Source organism: Saimiri boliviensis, chromosome 2 (genome assembly GCF_048565385.1).
Source record: "Saimiri boliviensis isolate mSaiBol1 chromosome 2, mSaiBol1.pri, whole genome shotgun sequence".
NCBI lineage: Eukaryota > Metazoa > Chordata > Mammalia > Primates > Cebidae > Saimiri > Saimiri boliviensis.
The window spans coordinates 54,576,565-54,598,256 of NC_133450.1; the positions used below are offsets into that span (position 1 = coordinate 54,576,565).

Below are 21,692 nucleotides of genomic sequence, written 5' to 3' on the forward strand. Positions count from 1 at the left end.
TATTTTCCAGTTTTCTTTTGCCTACAGGTATTTTTGGTATGTTGTTTAATTTCTGAACATTGGAAGATCTTCTGAATAACTTAATGACATTAATTTCTAGTGTAATTTTGTTTTGGCTAGAGAATACATTCTGTAATATTTCATTGTTAAAATGTTTTAAGATTTTCTTTTTGTGGACCAGTATATGATCCATCATTGTAAATATTTCATATGCTTTTGGAAACACTGCATTTTTAAATTATTTTGGTTAATGTTCTGTAAGTATCATTTAGGTCAAGTTGGTTGAGAGAATTGTTCAATTTCTTCTGTATTTTTATTGATTTGTCTAGTTATTGTATAAATTACTGAGAGTGGAGTATTGACATCTCCAGGTATGATTGTATATTTGCCCATTTCTCCCTTTACTTCAGTTTTTACTTAATATATTTTGGAGTTCTGTTTTTACACTCACACATATTTAGAATTTTTATGTATTCATGGTGAATTTGCTCTTTTATTGTTATAAAATACTCTACTCCTCTGTATCTCTAGTAAACTCCTCATATTGAAGTCTACTTTATCTGATATCAGTATAGCCACATTTGCTTTTTTATGCGTACTATTTCATGGAATTTAAAGAATTCTTTTGCTTTTAACCTTTTATTTCATTATATTTAAAGTGAGTCTCTTGTTTTCAACATTTAGTTGTATCTTGCTATTTTATCCAGTTTGATAATCTTTGTTTTTAAATTGGAATGCTTAGTTCGTTTACATTTAGTGTAATTATTAACATGGTTAGGTTTAAGTCTACTGTTTTGGTTTTTTCCTCATATGTTTCATCTGTTTTTTCTTATGTTCTTTGGATAAATGAAATATTTCTTGAATTCCATTTAAATTATCCATTAGCTCCTTATCTATCTATACCTCTTGGTATTATTATTCTATGACTGTTTTAGGGATTATAATATGTTTTCTTAACTTATCACAGTCGGCTTTAAGTTAATATTGTGCTACTTAATATGAAGTGAAAAATCCTGTGTCTCACTCCATTTAGTGTTCCTAAAAAGGAATACCTCAATCTGGGTAATTTATAAAGAAAACAGGTTTATTTGGCTCATGATTCTAGAGACTGTACAAGAAGCATGGCACCAACATCTGCTTCTGTTGAAAGTTTCAGGCTGCTTTCACTCATGGTAGAAGGCAAAGGAGAGCCAGTATATGCAGAGATCACATGACAAGAGAGAAGAAGTGAGGAAGGGAGGAGGTCATAGTTTTCTTTTGTTTTTTTCTCTATATAACAACAATCTCTTGTGGAAACTAATAGAGGGAGAACTCTCATTACTATAAGGATGGCACCAAGCTGTTTATGAGGGATCCTCTCCCATGACCCAAGAACCTCCCACTAGGTTCCACCTCCAACTTTGGAGATAAATTTCAACATGAGATTTGGAGGGACATCTATCCAAACTATAGCACCTTGCAATAATACAGTACCATTTACTATCTCCTGTATTTATTGTGATATATTTTAAATATACATGCATTATAAAACATACAGTGCTATAAAGCTTAGTCATCATTTAAGCTAATTAATAAACGATCTTTTTTATTTACCCACCCACTTGCTATTTCAGAACTTTTCAATTTTTCTTTAGATCTGAGTTTCATCTGGTACTGTTTTGCTTTATCTTAAAGATCTTCCTTTAGTATTTTTTTGTGGTTGGGTCTGCTAGTGATGAATTTTCTCAAGTTTTATTTATTGGAAATGTCTTCATTTTTCCTACCTTATTTTCACTGCATATAGAGTTTTGAGTTGACATTTTAAATTCAAGTCTTAAAAGATGTTCCATTATCCTCTGGCCTTCAACTGCTACTACCATAGTAGGAATTTCTGTAGTTGTTCTTCTGTGAGTTGTTTTTTTTTCCTCTGGCAGTTTTCATAAATTCCTTCTTATCTTTGGGTCATTTTTTCTTGACTATCCCTCAAATATTGATGCTTTCCAAAATTATGTCCATAGCTCAGTAGCTAAGGGCATGGACTCTAAAGTCACATCTGCCTGAGTTTATTCCATTTTCCATATCTGATAGCTATGTGACCTTGGGCAGAAATTTCTCTGAGCTATTGTTTTCTTATCTGTAAATGGGGTTAATGGTAGTTCCCTCATCATGAGGATTCAGTGAGCTAATATGTGTTAAATGCTTAGGAAACCTTGTGGCATGTACATAAGTTCTGTTATTATTTTATCTGGATATATATTTTTTTCACATTTTAACTTATTTTCAATCAAGATGCATTTTGCAATTGATGGCTTATCAGCATTGCTTTATTCCTGGATTGAGGTGGGGTCCTTTCAGAGAGATTTTGTGTTGTTTCTGCAGTCACCCGGAACACTTTTAACCTGAGGCACTTTCAACTTAATTATCTGTTTGAAGTTTTTGAGACCACTCTGGTGGCATGAATACAGATTGGAAAGCTGCATGTGTACCAACTGGTGGTTCATGTTGTTAAGGAGGTGTTTTCCCCCCTCTGTCATGGCCCAAGTTGAGAGATTTCTTTCTAAATTGTGGATTTATATTTTATTTATCTTTGGTTTAAGATGGTGTAGTTCTTTGGGGTCCTAGCTTTTTGTAGGATTCTCCTATTAGACCCCAATTTATCTGAGGTGCTTCTGTCATTTAGTGCTACATAAAATAATGATGCATCTTGCAATTAGTGATATATTAGATTTATTGATATTATAATAGATATCAACATTGTTACCAGCATTATCCCTGAGACACCTCTTCTACTTTCATGGCTCGAATTAATATTGATTATAGTAAGGGAAGAGTAATGAATTGCAGACTTCTCTTTGGCTAACCCTCATATTTGGAGGTGTGTGATTTAGTGGGAGGGAAAGCAGTTAGTAAACAGAAAAAGAAGTAGTTAAAAATGTAGGAAAAAGCTAAGGATACTAATGTCGTGAAGATTAAATGTTTGGAGCAATGGTTTTCCAACATATCTGTATGTTAGAATCATCTAGGGATTTAAAAATTATTTCAAATTTCAGCTCACACCTCGGACCAATTCAATTACAAACCCTGGGCATGTGTCCCAGGCATTATCATTTTTGGAACTGTCCACCTGATTCCAGTCTGTGACAAGTTTGGGAGTCACCGGTGTGGAGAGTTTTAAGAATGATAGGTCAGACAGAACAAGGATTGAGATAGGGCAAGGGAATAATAGATGTTAGATGGAAATGTGTAAACCTTAGTAGAACAGGGAATGAAAAAAGTTAGATTATAGGGGTTTGAGAATACATTTACAAGATTATGTAGGTATAGTTGTATTTTGCTTATTAGATAAAATAGGCCTTTCAAGGATTTGGGGGCCAGGTGGGGGAAAGTAAAGGAAAATAGGATGGTAACGTAAAAGGAGTGATACATCAAACGAAAGCCTTTTTTGTTTGTTTTTTTCATAAAGAGGACAGCCACCCTTTTCCAAGGTAAAATGTTTCAGTGAAGAGGCAGTGAAGATGATAGAAAATGAGAGGATTGTTTTAAAAAAATTATGAAAAAGGCAAAAGGGAATAGGATTAAAGGTCAGAGAGGTAAGTTATTTTGAAAAAGTTCTTCCAAGTTTGTGCTTGGAATAGAAAACAGGGGAGATGAAGTAATCTCATCCTTCCTGACACTAAAAAGAGGCTCACAAAAGAAATTCTTCCCAGTTGCAGGGAAAAGATGGTGCATTTATTCAGTAGAGCAATGATCCTCAATTTTTAGTGCTCATAAAAATTACATGGAGAATAGATTTAAAATTCGAATTTATAGCCTTTCTATTCTACTCTCCCACTTGAAGATTTTTATTCAATAGGTCCCAAGTATGGCCAAGGAATTCACATTTTAATTAGATTATTCCCTTTTACTCTAATGCTGGTGGGTCTCAAATCAGGCTTAGGCACACAATGGTACAGAGGCAGTGCTTTTTAACTGCTTTCAGAGGAATTAAAAAAAAAAAGAGAGAGATCAGATGAATGATAGAATCCCTGTGTAGCAGCAAAGACCTACTGGATGCCGAATATCAAAATTTTTAGTTTTGCCAAGTTTTTGTGACTTTTCAATAATCCTTTGAAGCCTGCAAGGTGACGAGTAAACCTATTGTTAGACCTAGGAATAGTAACTGGCATGGCAGAAAGTCCAAAGGGGAAAAATAGCCAGGGAACTAATGAGTAGAACACCGAAGTCCTGGTTTCAGGAAACACAGGTAGTCAAGAGGGATCAGGAGAGTGGGTAAAATTGGAGAGATCAAATATGAAAACCACCTGTAATGAGGAAGAAGCAATTCAGTAGCTAGTGGAAGAAAAGGTGTAAAAAGTGATGAATAAATTGGTTGTGTTCAGAGAAGGAGGGATGTTGGAAAAATTAGGCTTTTCAAAAAAAAAATTTAGAAATGAGATTATGTGAGGAAAATCAGGTCTCTAGTCAAGCAATAAAAATGTCAAGGATCAAGGTATCAAACACTGGGAGCAGGGTTCCCAGGTAATATGTAGGATACCTAGTTAAATTTGAGTATCAGATACACAATGAATAATTTAGGATCTACCTTTTCTCCATATCCTTGCCAGCATTTATTATTGCTTTTCATAAAAGCATGGAATGCTTCACAAATTTATGTGTCATATTTTAGCAGGGCCATCCTAATTTTCTCTGTGTCTTCCATTTTAGTATATGTGCTGCTGAAGCGAGTGCTTGGGATCTGCCCATACTAAAATATTATTCAGTATGGCTCGGCACCATGGCTCACACCTGTAATACCAGTGCTTTGGAAGACCATGGTGGGAAGATCACTTGAGGCCAAGAGTTTGAGACCAACATGTGCAATATTGCAAGACTCCATCTCTACAAAAAATTTAAAAAAGCTGGGCATGGTGGCATGCACCGGTAGTCTTGCTATTTGGGAGGCTGAGATGGGAGGACTGGTTAAGCCTAGGAATTTGAGACTGAAGTGAGCTGTGATGATGCTGCTGCACTCTAGCTTGTGCAACAGAGTGAGATCCTGTTTCAAAAAAAAATTCATTGTGTATCTCATATTGAGGCATAACTGACTAAGTTTCCTGTACAGCAGTGTTTTAACCATGTGAGTCCACTTATACAAGGATATTTTTCAGTTAACTGTATTGAAAAATTTTTCACAGATTTGGAACAACTTGAAAAAACTTGCAGATGAACCATGTATCTTAGAAATATCAAAAAATTAAGAAAACATAAAATATGTCATGAATGCATAAAATATATATTGATACTAGTGTATTTTATCATGTACTACTATAAAGTATACACAAATCTATTATAAAAAGTTAAAATTTATCAAAACTTAGGTATACAAACTTATAGACTGTTCAATCTGCCATTGGCAGTCAAGGTAAATATAAACGCATGTACAGATGCAGTACTGCTATGACTGCATAAAATTCACTGTACTACATACTGTACTACTGTGATTATTTTGTTAGCTACCTCCTGTTGCTGTGCTGGTGAGTTCAAGTGTGAGTATCCACTTAAAATGCCATGTGCTAATAATCTCTTTGTGAGCAGTTCATTTCTCCAATCAATTGAGTATTACAGTACCAAGTTAGGTCTACAGTTTTCACGTATTTTTCATTATGTTTAACATAATACTGTGAGCCTTGAATAATACCATGGGACCATGCGAATTGACACTAGTAATGCTGGAAGGCTCTGAAGAGTAGAGAAAAATCACAACATTACCAAAAAAAGTTGAATTGCTTGATATGTACCATGGAATGAAATCTGCAGCTACAGTTGCTTGCCGTTTCAAGATAAATGAATCCAACCTAAGGACCATTGTGAGAAAAGATAAGAAAATTTGTGAAGTTGTTTCTATAGCAATGTTATCAGGCACAAAAACCTTGCACATTTTGCTAAATACCTTTTCACTTTGTACTGAAAATGTAGCTTATATATGTGCACAGGATTGCTATAGTTAAGCATACCTGTAGACTGTAATATTATTTGAGATAAAAAATGAAGTCATTATATAACAACTTAAAGCAAAAGATAGATGAAGAAGGTGGAGAATTTAATGCTAGCAAAGGATGGTTTGATACTTTTAGAAAGAGGTTTGCCTTAAAAAATGTCAACAGGAGGCCAGGCGTGGTGGCTCACGCCTGTAATCCCAGCACTTTGGGAGGCCGGGGTGGGTGGATCACGAGGTCAAGAGATCGAGACCATCCTGGTCAACATGGTGAAACCCCGTCTCTACTAAAAATAGAAAAAATTAGCTGGGCATGGTGGCACGTGCCTGTAATCCCAGGTACTCAGGAGGCTGAGGCAGGAGAATTGCCTGAACCCAGGAGGCGGAGGTTGCGGTGAGCTGAGATCACGCGATTGCACTCCAGCCTGGGTAACAAGAGCGAAACTCCATCTCAAAAAAAAAAAAAAAATGACAACGGGAGAGGTACTTCTGCCAGCCAAGAGGCAGCAGATGAGTTCCCAAACATCATTAAGAAAATCACTGGGCCTGGCATGGTGGCTTATCCCTATAATCCCAGCACTTTGGGACGCTGAGGTGGGCAGATCACAAGGTTAGCAGTTCCAGACCAGCCTGGTCAACATAGTGAAACAAGATCTCTATTAAAAATACAAAAAGTTAGCTGGGCATGGTGGTGCCATTCCGGTAATCCCAGTTATTCAGGAGGCGAGGCAGGAGAATCGCATGAACCTGGGAGGCGGAGATTGCAATGAGCCAAGATTGCGCCAGTTGTACTTCAGCCTGGGTGACAGTGTGAGGCTCCGTCTCAAAAAAAAAAAAAAAAAGAGAGAGAGAGAGAGAGAGAGAGAAGAAAATCATTGAGGAGAAAGGATAGCTGCCTACACAGATTTTTGCTTTTTTTTTTTTTTAACTTTTAGGTTGAGGGGTTCATATGCAGGTTTGTTATATAGGTAAACTCATGTCACGGGGGTTTGTTGTACAGATAATTTCATCACTCAGGCACTAAGCATAATACCCAATAAGTATTTTTCTTTTCCTCTCTCTCCTGCGAACCTCCACCCTCAGGTAGGCATCAGTGTCTGTTGTTCCCCTCTTTGTGTACGTGTTCTCATCATTTAGCTCCTACTTGTAAGTGGAAACGTGGTATTTGGTTTTCTGTTTTGGCATTAGACTGCTAAGGAAATGGCCTACAGCTCCATCCTTGTTCCTGCAAAAAACATGATCTCATTCTTTTTTATGGCTGCCTTATGTTCTGTGGTGTATATGTACCATCTTTTCTTTATTTAATCTACCATTGATAGGCATTTAGGTTGATTCCATGTCTTTTCTATTGTGAGTAGTGCTGCAGGGAACATACATGTGTGTGTTGTTATGGTAGAATGATTTATATTCCTTTAGGTATATAGCTAAAGTTGGGATTGTTGGGTTGAATGGTAGTTTCTGTTTAGTAATTTGAGGAATCACAATACTGCTTTCCACAATGGTTGAGCTAATTTATACTCCCATCAATGGTGTATAAGTGTTGCCTTTTCTCCCCAACCTTGCCAGCATCAGTTATGTTTTGACATTTTAATAATGGCCACTGTGACTGGTGTGAGATAGTGTCTCATGGTGATTTTGATTTGTACTTCTCTAATGATCCGTGATGTTGAGCTTTTATTCATATGCTTGTTGGCTGCACATAGGTCTTCTTTTGAAAAGTGTCTGTTCATGTCCTTTGCCCACTTTTTAATGGAGTTTTTTTTCTTTTTTTTCTTGTAAGTTTGTTTAAGTTCCTTACAGATGTTGGATATTCGACCTTTTTCAGATGCATATTTTCTCTCATTCTGTAGGTTGTCTGTTTACTCTATTGATAGTTTCATTTGCTGTGCAGAAGCTTTTAGGTTTAATTAGATCATTTTGTCAGTTTTTGCTTTTGTTGCAATGCTGTTGACATCTTCGTCATGAAATCTTTGCCATTCCTATGTCCAGGATGGCATTGCCTAAGTTGTCTTCCAGGATTTTGATAGTTTTGGGGTTTACATTTAAGTCTTTAATCCATCTTGAGTTGATTTTTATACATTGTATAAGGAAGGGGTCCAGTCTGAATCTTCTGCATATGGCTATCCAGTTATCTCAGCACCATTTATTGAATAGGGAGTCCTTTCCCATTGTCTGTTTTTGTCAGTATTGTTAAAGATCAGATGGTTGTAGGTGTGTGGCCTTATTTCTGGGCTCTATATTCTCTTTCATTGGTCTATATGTCTATTTTTGTACTAGTACCATGCTTTGAACAGGTTTTTAATGTAGATGGAATTGACCCATTCTGGGAAAAAAAATGCCACAAAGGACATTTATTAGTAAGGAAGAGAAGTGAGCACCAGGATTTAAGAAGGGAAGGATAGGCTAATTGCACTATTTTGTGCCAGTGAAGTTAGGTTTATGATTAGGACTGCCCTTATCCATAAAGTTGCTAACCTCTGAGCCTCAAAGGGAAAAGATAAACATCAACTGCCAGGTTTTGGGTTTTACAGCAATAAAATTGAGTGATAACCCCTGAAGTTTTCCTTTATGTGGCTCTTTTTCTAGTAACTAAAATTGGTTTTTTCAATATCATATATTTTAAAACACAAAGATTCTTTAAAAAAAACTTTTCTTATTTGCATTAAACTAATTATATCTATGTTCAGGAGCGTAATTCAGGAAAAAAACACTAATCAGGAATCTAAACAAATAACAGAAAAATTAAAAATTAATTTAAAAATTTAAAATTTAAAATTTAAAATTTCTGGATTGGGTCCATTGTTGTATTTTTATTGAAGTCAGTAAGCACCTTGCCAATAAGGGATTGCCTTTCAAAGTTCTTTTGATATTAGACAATGCCCCTGGCCACCCAGAACCCCATGAGTTCAACACAAAAGGTGCTGAAGTGGTCTTCTTGCCCTCAAACACAGCATCTTTAATTTATCCTCTAGCTCAGGGGGTCATAAGGACCTTTAAGCCTTATTACGCAGAATACTCTATGGGAAGGATTGTCAGTGCTATGGAAGAGAACCCTAGTAGGGAAGAAATCATGAAAAGTTATTAAAGCCATCAAGCCCAAAAGAAATTCCTGCTGGAGAAAAACTATGTCCAAATGTTGTTCATGACTTCACAGAATTTACGACAGAGTCAATCAGAAAAATCATGAAATAGATCAGGTTATGGCAAAAAAGGGGAGGGATGAAGGTTTCCAGATATGAACCTTAAAGAAATTCCAGACCTGTAGACACCACACCAGAGAAATTAACAGGACACAACTTGTTGGAGATGAGTGCTTCTGAACCAGTGCCAGATGATGAGGCAGAATTAGTAGAAGAAACTGTGCCAGAAAACCAACTGGCGTTAGACAACATGGCAGAAGGGTATGATTATTCAAGGCTGTTTTTGACCTTTATGACATTGACCCTTCTATGATGTGGGCACTAAAACTAAAGCAACCAGAGGAAGAAGGATCGATTCCATATAGAAACATTTTTAGAGAAAAAGAAAAGTCAGATAGAAATTATGAGGTATTTCCCTACAGTAATACTGAGTCCCCTAAGTACCTCTCATGGAAAGAGCCAAAGGAGTTTGCCACTGCCACTCCTAACACAGCAAGACCAATCCCTTCTCTTCTTCCTTCTCCTCAGCCTACTCAATATGAAGATCATGAGGATGAAGACTTTTCTGGTGATCCACTTCCATTTAATGAATAATAAATGTATTTTCTCTTCCTTAATAACATTTTCTTTTCTCTAGCTTACTTTATTGTAGAAATACAGAATATAATATGTATAACACAAACTATGTAGTAATAACTGACTATGCTATTGGTAAGGCTTCTGATCAACAGTAGGGTTTTAGTAAATACCCTACTAGTAAAATTTTTGAGGAGTCAAAAGTTATATGCAGATCTATGAGGGGATCAGTATTTCTAAGCTCTGTGTTGTTCAAGGGTCAATTGTGCTGTTATTTGCGAAATCTGGTAACCCTACATAGAAGTGATGTTTTTTTTTTTTTGTTTTTTGTTTTTTGTTTTTTTGTTTTTTTTTTGAGACAGAGTCTCACTCTGTCGCCAGGCGCTAGGCTGGAGTGCAGTGGCACAATTTCGGCTCACTGCAACCTCCGCCTCCTGGTTTCAAGCAATTCTCCTGCCTCAGCCTCCCGAGTAGCTGGGATTACAGGCACGCGCTACCATGCCCAGCTAATTTTTGTATTTTTAGTAGAGATGGGGTTTCACCATGTTGGCCAGGATAGACTCGATCTCTTGACCTTGTGATCCGCCCACCTCTGCCTCCCAAAGTGCTGGGATTACAGGCTTGAGCCACCGCGCCCGGCCAGAAGTGATGTTTTGTAAAAGATACAGGAAGGTGGGTAAGAGTCAGGTTGGGAGACAGCAGACATGATGATGCAGTGGAGTTGAATTGCTTGAGAATAAGTGTTTGATGTAATATTAAGGGAATATATTTAGCCCAGAGTGGCAGGCTCAGGAGTAATGGAAATGAGGCAAACATTAGAGTGGGAGGTGGGGTGAAGAATTATACCAGAATGGGGCAGCCCTACCAGGATTGTTCTTTGTAATTTCATAAAGAAAGATTGTCAATGCCTTTACCAAACTCTGCAGATTCTTCTGAAGAGTAACTTATTTTTCAGGATACATAAGCAGTAGTATAGGAATCTCTTGGTTTCAACTGGCCACTGTTCAGTAATCAATATGCATAATTTCACATGTCCTTCTAACCTCATCTGCTAGAAGGAAGGGAAAAGATTGATGAATAAATATGGTATATCTTCATGAATGCCTTTTGTGATGCCTTGGGAAAAAAGCATGCCAGGATTTTTTTTTAAGTTAAACTTTAAGATCAGTTAGGAAAAGTAGGCAGATACATGCTAGAATGTTACTTTGAGTATTGGATTTATCAGATTTATCAGTATATATTTCTTTTTATTTTCCTGATATTTGAAACAATTTCCTTTTATTTTCTATTTTGACTTTAATAATTACAGACATAAACATCTAATACATTTCACTCAATGAACAGTGGATAATTTTTAATTTTTCTGTTATTTGTTTAGATTCCTGATTAGTGTTTTTTTCCTGAATTACGCTCCTGAACATAGATATAATTAGTTTAACACAAATAAGAAAAGTTTTTTTAAAAGAATCTTTGTGTTTTAAAATATATGATATTGAAAAAACCAATTTTAGTTACAGAAAAAGAGCCACATAAAGGAAAACTTCAAAGGCTAGTCTGATGTCAGCACCTGCTGTGGTCATAGTGTAAACCCTGGAGACCAGGGATTTTGGCAGCAGTTTCAGTGCTTTTAGTTCAATCTTCAGTATCCCCAAATGTGAAGCAGATGCCAGTTTTCTTCTCTAGGGTTCTGATAATGGCATATAATGAGTCGGTTGTTTCCTAGCAACTAAAGAAGCAGTTTCACTTTAGCTGATCCTGCAATAGAAATGAGACATTTTCCCTTGATAGTTGGTATTAGTGATTTCCCTGACAATGGAATTTCACTTTTGAAAAAGGAATATTCTGAGCTTTTGGTTTCCTAAAGAATTTTGATTCTGAGTTGGGCTAAGCTCTGCTTAATCCTGCATAAAATGAAAAAAAAAAAAAAATTGAGTCCCGTAAGTACTTATCATGGAAAGAGCCAAAGGAGTTTGATACATAGTTACTTAAGTGGCAAGTGATTATACAAGAAGCTGTAATAGGTATATTTTCTCAGTGTTTAACAGAATAATTAATGACCACATTCTTTTTTTCCCCCTGCTTAATGTTTGCAGCAATAGACGTTTCTTAGGTAATTGCCAAAGTATTGTGGAAATAAATATGTATAAGTTTTATTACTAGTACCAATATGATATAAAGTCAGTATAATGAAAACATTTAAAAATCTATAACCCATTTGATTTCAAACAGTATTCTGTATCAAAAATTATTATACCCAATGATTTTAAAGGCTCTTAAAAGAGTTCACTTTAAGGTGAATTGTGAAACAATTCAGTAATTATATATTAGTAGTTGTTAGGCATCAATAATTAACTGAATAGTATCTAAATCCTTCTAATTTGATGGTAGTAATAGATCTGGATATATTCAGGCTCCTAAGATACATGGAGGTATGAGAAAAATACTTCAGACGACCTTCTTTGTAGTCATTCATAGTTTAAATAGTTTTTAAGGAAATTATCCATTTTTCTTCCTTTGACATTATAAAACTGATATAAATTATGATCCTCATCCACCTCATCCAAATTTATAGTATGATATATTAAGTTATGCCTAAGTGTCAGAGAAATAAAATATTAAATGATGTTCTTAAGATAATTAAGTTAGCTATATCTAAATATACCAAAGAAATTTATTACCTTGCATGGAAAAGGTTCATAGACTATGCATTAACTATAGGTGAAGTCATTGCATATCATTATTGTCAGTTTGGGGCATATGACCTTATTAATTTCTCTTTATGATTTTTACATCATTAGGTACTCTAGCAGGTTTCATATTTTAAAAATGCTTTATTAAATCTCCATGAAACATTAAGGAATGAGGAACACTAATTAATTCAGCTGGACAGGGTGGTAGTCTTTCAGACACCTAAGATATAATTTAAAAAAAAAATCTGTAAACATGAGGCAGACATTCTATATAATGTAGTTCAGTTATTTGTTCTTAGATTTATTTGGGAGCTTAATCTGAAGCTAAGGAATCAGTACACTAATTCTTATTTTGATTTCTCCTTTCCATTTTAAAATTACAGATTAGTGAGCAAGGAAATAGATATATAACTAAAGTCTAGTTCTTTGAAATATTTTTATAGGGCAGTATTATCTGGTGAGTAGCTTAGTTTGATAGACCAGAAGTTCTTTTTGAGCATTTTTTCACTTACATAATAATTACTTGTTGAGCTGACAGAAGATAATTATTGTTGTACTAAAAATATCATTGGGCTTTTTGTCATCTTACAGCAAGAGACATTTATTGGCTATTTACTATGTTTGGGCCATTGGTTAGATGTTGAGGACACACAGTTGTATAAGACATAAATCTAGAGTTCAAAATGTAAAATGAAGCCTTTAGTTACAGATCTGCTTTTGACTTGTAATAATCAAGAAATACAGATATGCTAGAAGTTTTGATGATTTAAAAATATGGTTATACAATATTTTATTTAAAGGAATCAAAGTTGGAATTTAGAGAACAAGGCTGAGTGTTACATAGTGTTGACCAATCAGGTTAGTAATATTGTTACGTAGTATAAAAGTTTGCAGTCTCATTTAGGGTCCATGTCTTAGAGCAACCTTGCCCCATACTCAGCATTGAAAGAGAACAAGTTGTTAGAAGGAGTTAGAAATAGCCTATGAATATTAATTGCTGTTTATTTCCTCCTATTTAAAATGCCCTTCTTTTTCTGCTGTCAGATGACTTACATGTGTACCTCCAACTCATTGTGATGATGAGTACTTATATATGAAAAATTTGAATATCGTAGTGCTTTTTTATTTTATTTTATTTTTTTAATGTTGCTACTGTAGCTATCTAAGACTGAAAGTTACTGCAACTTTTTAGATTGGCACCAACTGTTCCCAGTTTCCCACTGTCTGTGGTTTGGATGTTTGTCACCTCTAAAACTTATGTTGAAACTTGGTCCCCAATCAGGCAGTTTGGGAGGTGGGGCCTAATGACTGGTGGTGGGGTCGTGAAGGGCTGAGTCCTCATGAATGGATTAATGTTATTTGGGGAAGGGGTTTTTTAATCACAAGAATGTGTTGTTATATAGTGAGCCTGGCCACTTGTGCTTCAGTTTTGCATTGCTTACTTGCCCTTTCTTAATGGATGATGCAGCACAGAGGCCCTCACAAGATGCTGGTATCTTGACCTTGGACTTACTTCCTAGCCTCCAGAACCATGAGCTAAATAAACCTCTATTTATAAATTACCCAGTCTGTGGTATTCAGTTATAGCAGCAGAAAAAAATCTAAAACACCATCTGACTCATTTATGCCAAATTTCTCAAGTGCTAGAGTAGATTTGATCAATTTTATTACTTGACCAATTTACTTTTATCTTCTAGCTTCTAGTAATGCAGCTATAGAGACACTTTTCCTTGATAAAATTACTTAGTGATCTGATGCTTTAAATGTGTACTTCTATCAAGAAAGCAATAGAATTAAAAAAAGTAACCAAAGTATAAAAGAAGGAGTGGTGTTATTGTTTTACAGTATCAGCAACTGATATTTCACTGTTTGTACTGTGTAGTTTTGAATTGCAGCAATTTGAAAAGCTGGGAGGGACCTGGCTCTTGGAATATTTTTCTAACCCAACACCCAGGAAAGACTTCCTGCTGTAGCCTTCTGTTTATATAAAGCTGAGCTGGATTATATTCTGCTCTACATTATTCATCAGCCTTCTTGGGTCAGCACTAGTTCTGTCATCTTTGGAAGAGGAAGGTACTTTACTGTTCTTGGCCACAAATTCCTTCTTGGTATTAAGTCTTTCAGACACATCTGGAATGTTCTAGATCTACTGTTCTGAATGCTAGCATGTTATCTCTTGTTCTTTCATTTGTTATATCACTAGCTATTTCTTCACACTGACTCTCTCCTTTGGCAAGGTTATGCTTCTTTATCTAGTTACCTGGCCTTCTTCTGTAGAACTTTTCAATATGGTATTAACTTCCTCATCCCTGATCTTCCCCTTAATTCCCAGTTTAAAGTCTTTGTTTACTTTAGATATAACTTTTTGCCTGGGTGAAAAACATGTTCTCAACCCATTTATAGGCTAACTCAAGCTCTAGAAATGCTTGAAGCTGTGGGCTCAGGTTACCAATTTTACTTTCCTGTCATTGATTCAAATGCTTCCTAAAGGGAGGTAGACCTTTCCCTGATTTTGCACATTCATATTAATTTCTCATTGTCACTAAGAAACTTAGAGAATTAGAATCTTTCAGAACATAGAATTGGGGGTATTATTTAACTGCTTAAATACAAACATAAAAGTGTAACAAAAGATTTCATTTCTGATTTTTCTAGCTTCTAAATAAAGAAGTAAAAATATAAGAGAAAAACAGAGTGTCTTGTCTAACTTCAGGCCTGAATCTGAGAAGAGAACAGGAAATGAAGTAACAAGAAAGAGAAAGGACAAGGTCAAGATACCAGCATCTTGTGAGGGACATGAAATTGAAGTCCTCACTGTAGTTTAAACTTGATGAGTGTTTCAAATATAAAGTAAAGATGCTTGGGTGGTCTTTTGTTCTGACAAGACAAACTTTTCTCATGTCTTTGTGTACCTACCAGAGAAAAGTAATGAAATAATAGTTAGTTCATGTTAAAGGTAGGCTCTAACTGTAGCTCTGACAAAAGTAGGAAGCATGCAGAAAGCTGGATTGTTCATGAGATAAAATGATGCAGTCTAATTCAATTGGAAGCCAGCAATCAAAATTAGAGCAAAAGGAAGCACTATTAGAAAAATGTGCCAAGCCAGTGAAATATATTGATCAAAGGGGGGATGAAAGATACCAGACACAGTTTATTTATTTATTTTTAATTATTATTTTTTGCATTTTTTTAATTGTACTTTAAGTTCTGGGCTACATGTGCAGAATGTGCAGGTTTGTTACATAGGTATACATGTGCCATGGTGGTTGGCTGCATCCATCATCCTGTCATCTACATTAGGTATTTCTCCTAATGCTATCCCTCCCCTACCCCTCCACCCTCTGCTATCACTCCCCTAGGTTCTCAGCCCCAACAGGCCCTGGTATGTGATGTTCCCCTCCCTGTGTCCCTGGGTTCTCATTGTTCAACTCCCACTTATGAGTGAAAACATGCAATGTTTGTTTTCTGTTCTTGTGTCAGTTTGCTGAGAATGATGGTTTCCAGCTTTATCCATGTCCCGGTAAAGGACATGAACTCATCCTTTTTAATGGCTGCATAGTATTCCATGGTGTATATGTGCCACATTTTCTTTATCCAGTTTATCTTTGATGGGCATTTGAGTTGATTCCAACTCTTTGCTATTGTCAACAGTGCTGCAATACAGACACAATTTATTAGCAACAAAAAATAGTGAGGCTAAAGTAATTTGCTTTTGAAAATCAATAAATTAAATGGAGGTTAATTGCCACCTTTACAATATCCTATTTCTACCTTAAACAGTTCCAGAAGAACTCCTAACTTTTCTACTTTTTCTGTTATTAATGCAGACTTAAAACATTGTTTTTTTAAATCAGTATTTATTCTGCAATGCCAAGGTGACAAACTAAAATATGAAAGGGCTGTTATGGCTTGACATTTTTGTTACAGATTAAATACACATCACTGAAAAATGGAAAGGTGGTGCCTGTAGTTCCAGCTATTCAGGAGGCTGAGGCAGGAGAATTGCTTGAACCTGGGAGGCAGAGGTTGCGGTGAGCCAAGATCGCACCATTGCACTCTAGCCTGGGCAACAAGAGTGAAACTTTGTTTCAAAAAAAAAAAAAAAAAAAAATCAGTCCTTAACATAGGTATAATTATCTCACTTTTATAGGCTTAGAAACTAACCTAAGGTCATGTACAGTCATGTTTCACTTAACATTGTGGACATGTTCTGAGAAATTTGTCCATAGGCAATTTTGTCATTGTGCGAACATCATAGAGTGTACTTATGCAAAGATAGTGTACTTATGCTAGATAGTGTAGCCTACTTCACACTCAGGCTGTGTATGGCATAGCCTATTTCTCCTAGTGTGCAAACTTGAACAGCATGTTATTGTACTGAATACTGTAGGCCATTGTAACACAATGGTAAATATTTGTGTATCTGAACACATCTAAACATAGAAAAAATACAATAAAAATACAGTATGAAATATGAAAAATAGTACCTCTGTGTAGGGCACTTACCATGAACGGAACTTGCAGGACTGGACGTAGCTGTGGGTGAGTCAGTAAGTGAGTGGTGACTGAATGCAATTGCTGAGGACACTTCTGTACACTACTATACCACTGCTGTACACTGCTGTAGACTTTATAAACATTGTATACATTGTACACTACTATACCACTGCTGTACACTGCTGTAAACTTTATAAACATTGTATACATTGTACACTACTGTATCATTGCTGTCCACTACTGTAGGCTTTATAAACATTGTATACTACTGCATACTACTGTACCATTGCTGTACACTATAATGGTAGTGTACTGTACAATGGTAGTGTACTGCTGTACCACTGCTGTACACTAGACTTTATAAACATTGTACACTTAGGCTACACTAAATTTATAAAAAACAATTTTCTTTCTCTCAATTATAAATCTACCATAGCTTGCTGTAACTTTATTACTTTATAAACCTTTTAATTTGTAAAAATCTTTTAGACTCATAACATTTAGTTTACTCCAAACACATTATCCATCTGTATGGAAATCTTTTCTTTCTTTACATCCTTTTTTTCTTTAAGTTGTTTTTTTCTATTTAAAAATTTTTTCTTTTACTTTGCATTTTTTTTTGGTCAAAAACTTAGACACAAACACTCATATTAGGGTAGGCCTACCAGGTTAGGATTATCAGTATCATTATTTTCCACCTCCACACCTTGTTCCACTGAAAGGTCTTCAGGGACAGTAACATCCATGAAATTGTCATTTCCTTTGATATCAATGCTTTCTTTTGGAATAAATTTTTAAGGACCTGCCTGAGTATTTGGCAAGTAACTTTGTTTTTTTAATAAGGGAGGGAATACACTCTATAGTAATGATAAAAAGAATACTGGAGTAAATACATAAACCAATGAATAGCCCTTTATTATCATTATCCAGTATTATGTATTGTACCTAATTGTATATGCTATACTTTTACATGACTGGCAGTGCAGTAGGTTAGTTTACACCAGGATAACCACAAATGTGAGTTATTTTGTTGTGCGATGACGTTAAGACAGTTGTGACTTTACCACAGCTATGGTGTCACTAGGTGATAGAAATTTTTTGGCTCCATTGTAATCTTATGGGACCATTGTCTATGTGACCCATTATTGACCAAAACTTCCTTCTGTGGCGCATGACTGTAATTAGTAAATGGTGCAGCCAACATATGAACAGAGTCTAAAACCTCTGCAATTCATCTCTAGAAACCTTTGCTGATTTTGTGCTCATTCTGGGCAATGCCTAATGGAAACCTCTACTTGACTATCCTAGGGATACCTCAGAGTGCTAAAGTCTGGATTAGAATTCATCACTGATATACCTGAAAGTCTTCCTTCTTTGCTTGTGAAAGAGACTTATCGATTGGTACTACCAACCACCTAGCTTCTCAGGCTGAAATCCTGAGTGTCACCCTTGACGCATCTTTCTTAACGACTGCTTTTATCTATGGTGTTCATTTCTCCCATTTCTGCTGCTATCATTTCCTACAATGTCCACCATTTTCTGTTTTCTAGGAAAGCTGTAACAGACTCCATACCTATATTCCTATATAATCTGAGATATTCTGACGAATCTTTCTAAAATTCAGATCTCATCAAGTTACTTTCCTGATTTATACCCTTTTGTGGCACCTTGTTTTTTGGACAAAATTTCAAAACCTAATGTAGGAAAAAGGCCCTTCTTTATCTAATCAGGGAACATTTTCCCACTTCTACTCTTTGTTCCAGCTGTCTTAAGCAGTTTGCTGTTCCTGAATTCATTTTGCTTTCTCTTGCTTCTGGGCTTTCCCTCCTGCTTTCCTGTCTTGCTGGAATGCCCTCTTTTTAAATAACTCTCTCATCCTCCATGTCTTAGCTTAGATCTTACTCCTTTGGGAAACCCTTGTGTGATAATCTCTCACCCCATATTAAGTGCTCTTGTGTTCCCGCAGTGTCTTAAAAGGGCCGTACGTTCTATTGTCTGAGGGCCTTTATATGTGCTGATTCCTGTGCCTTCTTTTCCGTACCTCTACCCGGTTGCAATGCATTCCGGACAGTGCTCTGTGGTAGACCCACATTTCCCCCTATCATAGCAAGAAATTCTTCTGTTCACTTTGTGACATTTCATACAATTTTTATTGCATTCTTGTGTTTTAGAAATCTAGAAACTCGCTTTTAATTTGCTTCTCCTTAGCTCTTAATCTAAGCCTTAAAAAAAAAACACACCACCACCACCAAAACAACCCGAAGCCTGTTCTTTAGCTTTATGCTTCTCCAAGCAAGCTGACATTGCCTAACTCGAGAATCGATTATGTGCCAGAAGTCAGCTGATGCTTTTGTTTAAAAAAAAAAAAAAAAAAAAAAGGTATTTTTTTTCAGCTTTCAGCCCCGACTACTGAACCTGACAAGTTCTGACATCTCTTCTCTTGGCTGCCTCTCACTTTTTTTTTTCTGTTCCCATGGAAATGGACATCAGATCACAGAAACATAGTAAGATACTGGTTGCTAATTGCTGTTGCAGAATTCAAAATTCTTTTTGTTTATGGAGTGATTATTTTGGTGACTCTTGCCCACTGTATAGTATGTGTAGTTAGCCAAAACATCTAAGGGAATTTTGGGTTTTTGAGCTAGATGATGTTTTCCAAGACTCACCAACTGGTATCCTAAAATATGTTCTCTTTTTTTATCTTTTACGAAAAACATATTTTAATTTAAGAACTGTAATCTTGTCAGAGAAGAACACTAGATTTCAAGCCAGGAGAGGTCAAACAGTGAGACAGAAGCAGTTCTAGGACTAGGGCCAGATTGATCTCTGTCAATTTTGTTATATTTATTGATTGAACAATTGTTGCTACTTAGACTTGGGTCTTGTTTACAAGTGTCCCAGGGAAAAGACTGCCTTTCTGCCAGTGTGCTTTAATAAGAAACAGAAATAAGATATATAACTAATTTTAGCTAAAAAATCAAACCAAGTTTCTAAACATCTAAATGGAAAAATGCTTTTAATCTCAGGCCTTTATTTTCTCCTTCTGTAAAATGAGCAGAATAAGATTCTGTCATATGGCCAGAAATGTTGGTATAAGATTGTATTTTTAATATACATGTGGTTTCTTAAGACAAGTACAGCCTATCTTACAGCAAAGTGATTAATTTATAGTCAAAAATTCTATAAATTTTCTATTTAATGAGGGGAGTTATTACATTGCTTATTAATTTGTATTTTATTCACATCCAGGATGTCTGAGCATTTACCATAGTCATATACCTTTGTGGTAGGCTTATCTTTACTAGGTCAGGATTTCTTCATATATATAGCTTTAGAACTTGGAAAGCCAGGTTTTGTTAAGTGCAAAAAGGGACTGGCATATACATATAAAAAAGATTAGTGTTTGCTGAGCTGCTTCTTCAGCATGTAGTGTCTGCACTATATCAAATGAACCTGAGTAATTGAAATTGAGTATGGAATCAATCTGTTTTTTGCATGACTGGACAGAATAAGATACAGATGCATCTCAATTTATGATGAAGTTATATCTCTATTAACCTATCCTAAGTTGAAAATATTTTAAGTCAAAAATGCATTTAATACACCTAACCTACCAAACGTCACATCTTAGCCTGACCTACATTAGACATACTCTGTGAACACATACATTAGCCTCCAGTTGGGCAAAATCATATCCAAAAAGTGCTGGCAACACTGTACTAAAGAATATGTGTTGTTTGCCCTCCTGATTTAATAGCTGGGAATTTTGATGCTGCCCTGCATCACCAGAGAATATCATACTGCATACATGTCACCAGCCCAGGAAAAGATAAAGATTCAAAATTTGAAGTATAGTTTCTCCTAAATACATATTGTTTTTACACCATCATAAAATCAAAAAATCGTAAGTTGAGCCATTGTATGTCTGGGACCATCTGTATAGATTTATACTGAATTCTCACTTGTAATTGCAAGTATATAGACATAAGTCATACAGGTTAAGACATTATAAATAAATTAAATGGGACATAATCCATTTCATACTTTATAATTGAGGTAGACATTCCTAAAGAGAAAAACTACCTTATTTAATTTACTGTGAATTTAGTCTCCCATAAATGGGAGACTTGGAATCTGGTCCGGTCACTTCCCACAGTTTGTAACACAGTTGGAGATATCAGTAGATTCATCATAGGCCCCAGTGCTTTAAGGTGCATTGTGTTAAGGCAAAAGTTTATTTTTGTAAAAAAAAATGTTTATTTTTGTGGTATAATTAGACAATAAGAAAAAAATATTCAAGAAATTACAATGGCCCATTACCCCATTCTCAAAGTAAGCCACTATTAATTTTCTTCAATTAAAAAAATCTACCAGGGCATATAATGAGATCATGATAATGCTATACATGCTGTTTTGTAGCCTACTTACTTCATTATGCTGTATCATGAACATTTTACCCTGTTATTGATATTCTTTAAAAATAATTTAAAGAACCATATAGTATGCCATCTTAACTGATTTTGTAATTTATTTAACTCTTAAGACCTTATTGGATATTTAGATTGTTTACTTACATACAACATTGAGCAGGAGCATGTAAACTTTCTTTAATCCCTTTAGCCAATGTGGAAACTGCCTAGATTATATGGTTTTCCAGGCTAGCACCTTATTACTTTTACTTGGGTTTATTCTCATTGCCCACATCTCATAGCTCTATAAGTTCTACTAATTTTATCTTTGAAATGTCTCTTTAATTTGTTCCTTTATCTCCGTTCTCACTGTGATTGCTATGAGTTCAAGTCTTCATCATCTAACTTGGAATACTGCAATAATAAT

At 35.5% G+C, this 21,692-nt stretch overlaps 1 protein-coding gene and 1 non-coding gene across 13 annotated transcripts in view; one reads left to right on the plus strand and one right to left on the minus strand.

The window, feature by feature from the left end:
• The window catches only part of NUBPL (NUBP iron-sulfur cluster assembly factor, mitochondrial), a 275,614-nt gene that overhangs the window by 125,459 nt on the left and 128,463 nt on the right, over positions 1-21,692 (plus strand). Inside the window, exon 1 of one of the 12 annotated variants that reach the window (XM_074393335.1) lies at positions 836-19,360. The exons of the other annotated variants lie outside the window; for them this stretch is intronic. The gene's annotated coding sequence lies outside the window, so the exon portion shown is untranslated. Of the gene's footprint in view, positions 1-835; positions 19,361-21,692 lie in introns of those variants that run through there. 12 annotated transcript variants of the gene reach the window in all.
• On the minus strand, positions 4,604-4,707 carry LOC120364130 (U6 spliceosomal RNA). The gene has a single exon (XR_005579478.1). It is a non-coding gene; the product is annotated as a U6 spliceosomal RNA (small nuclear RNA).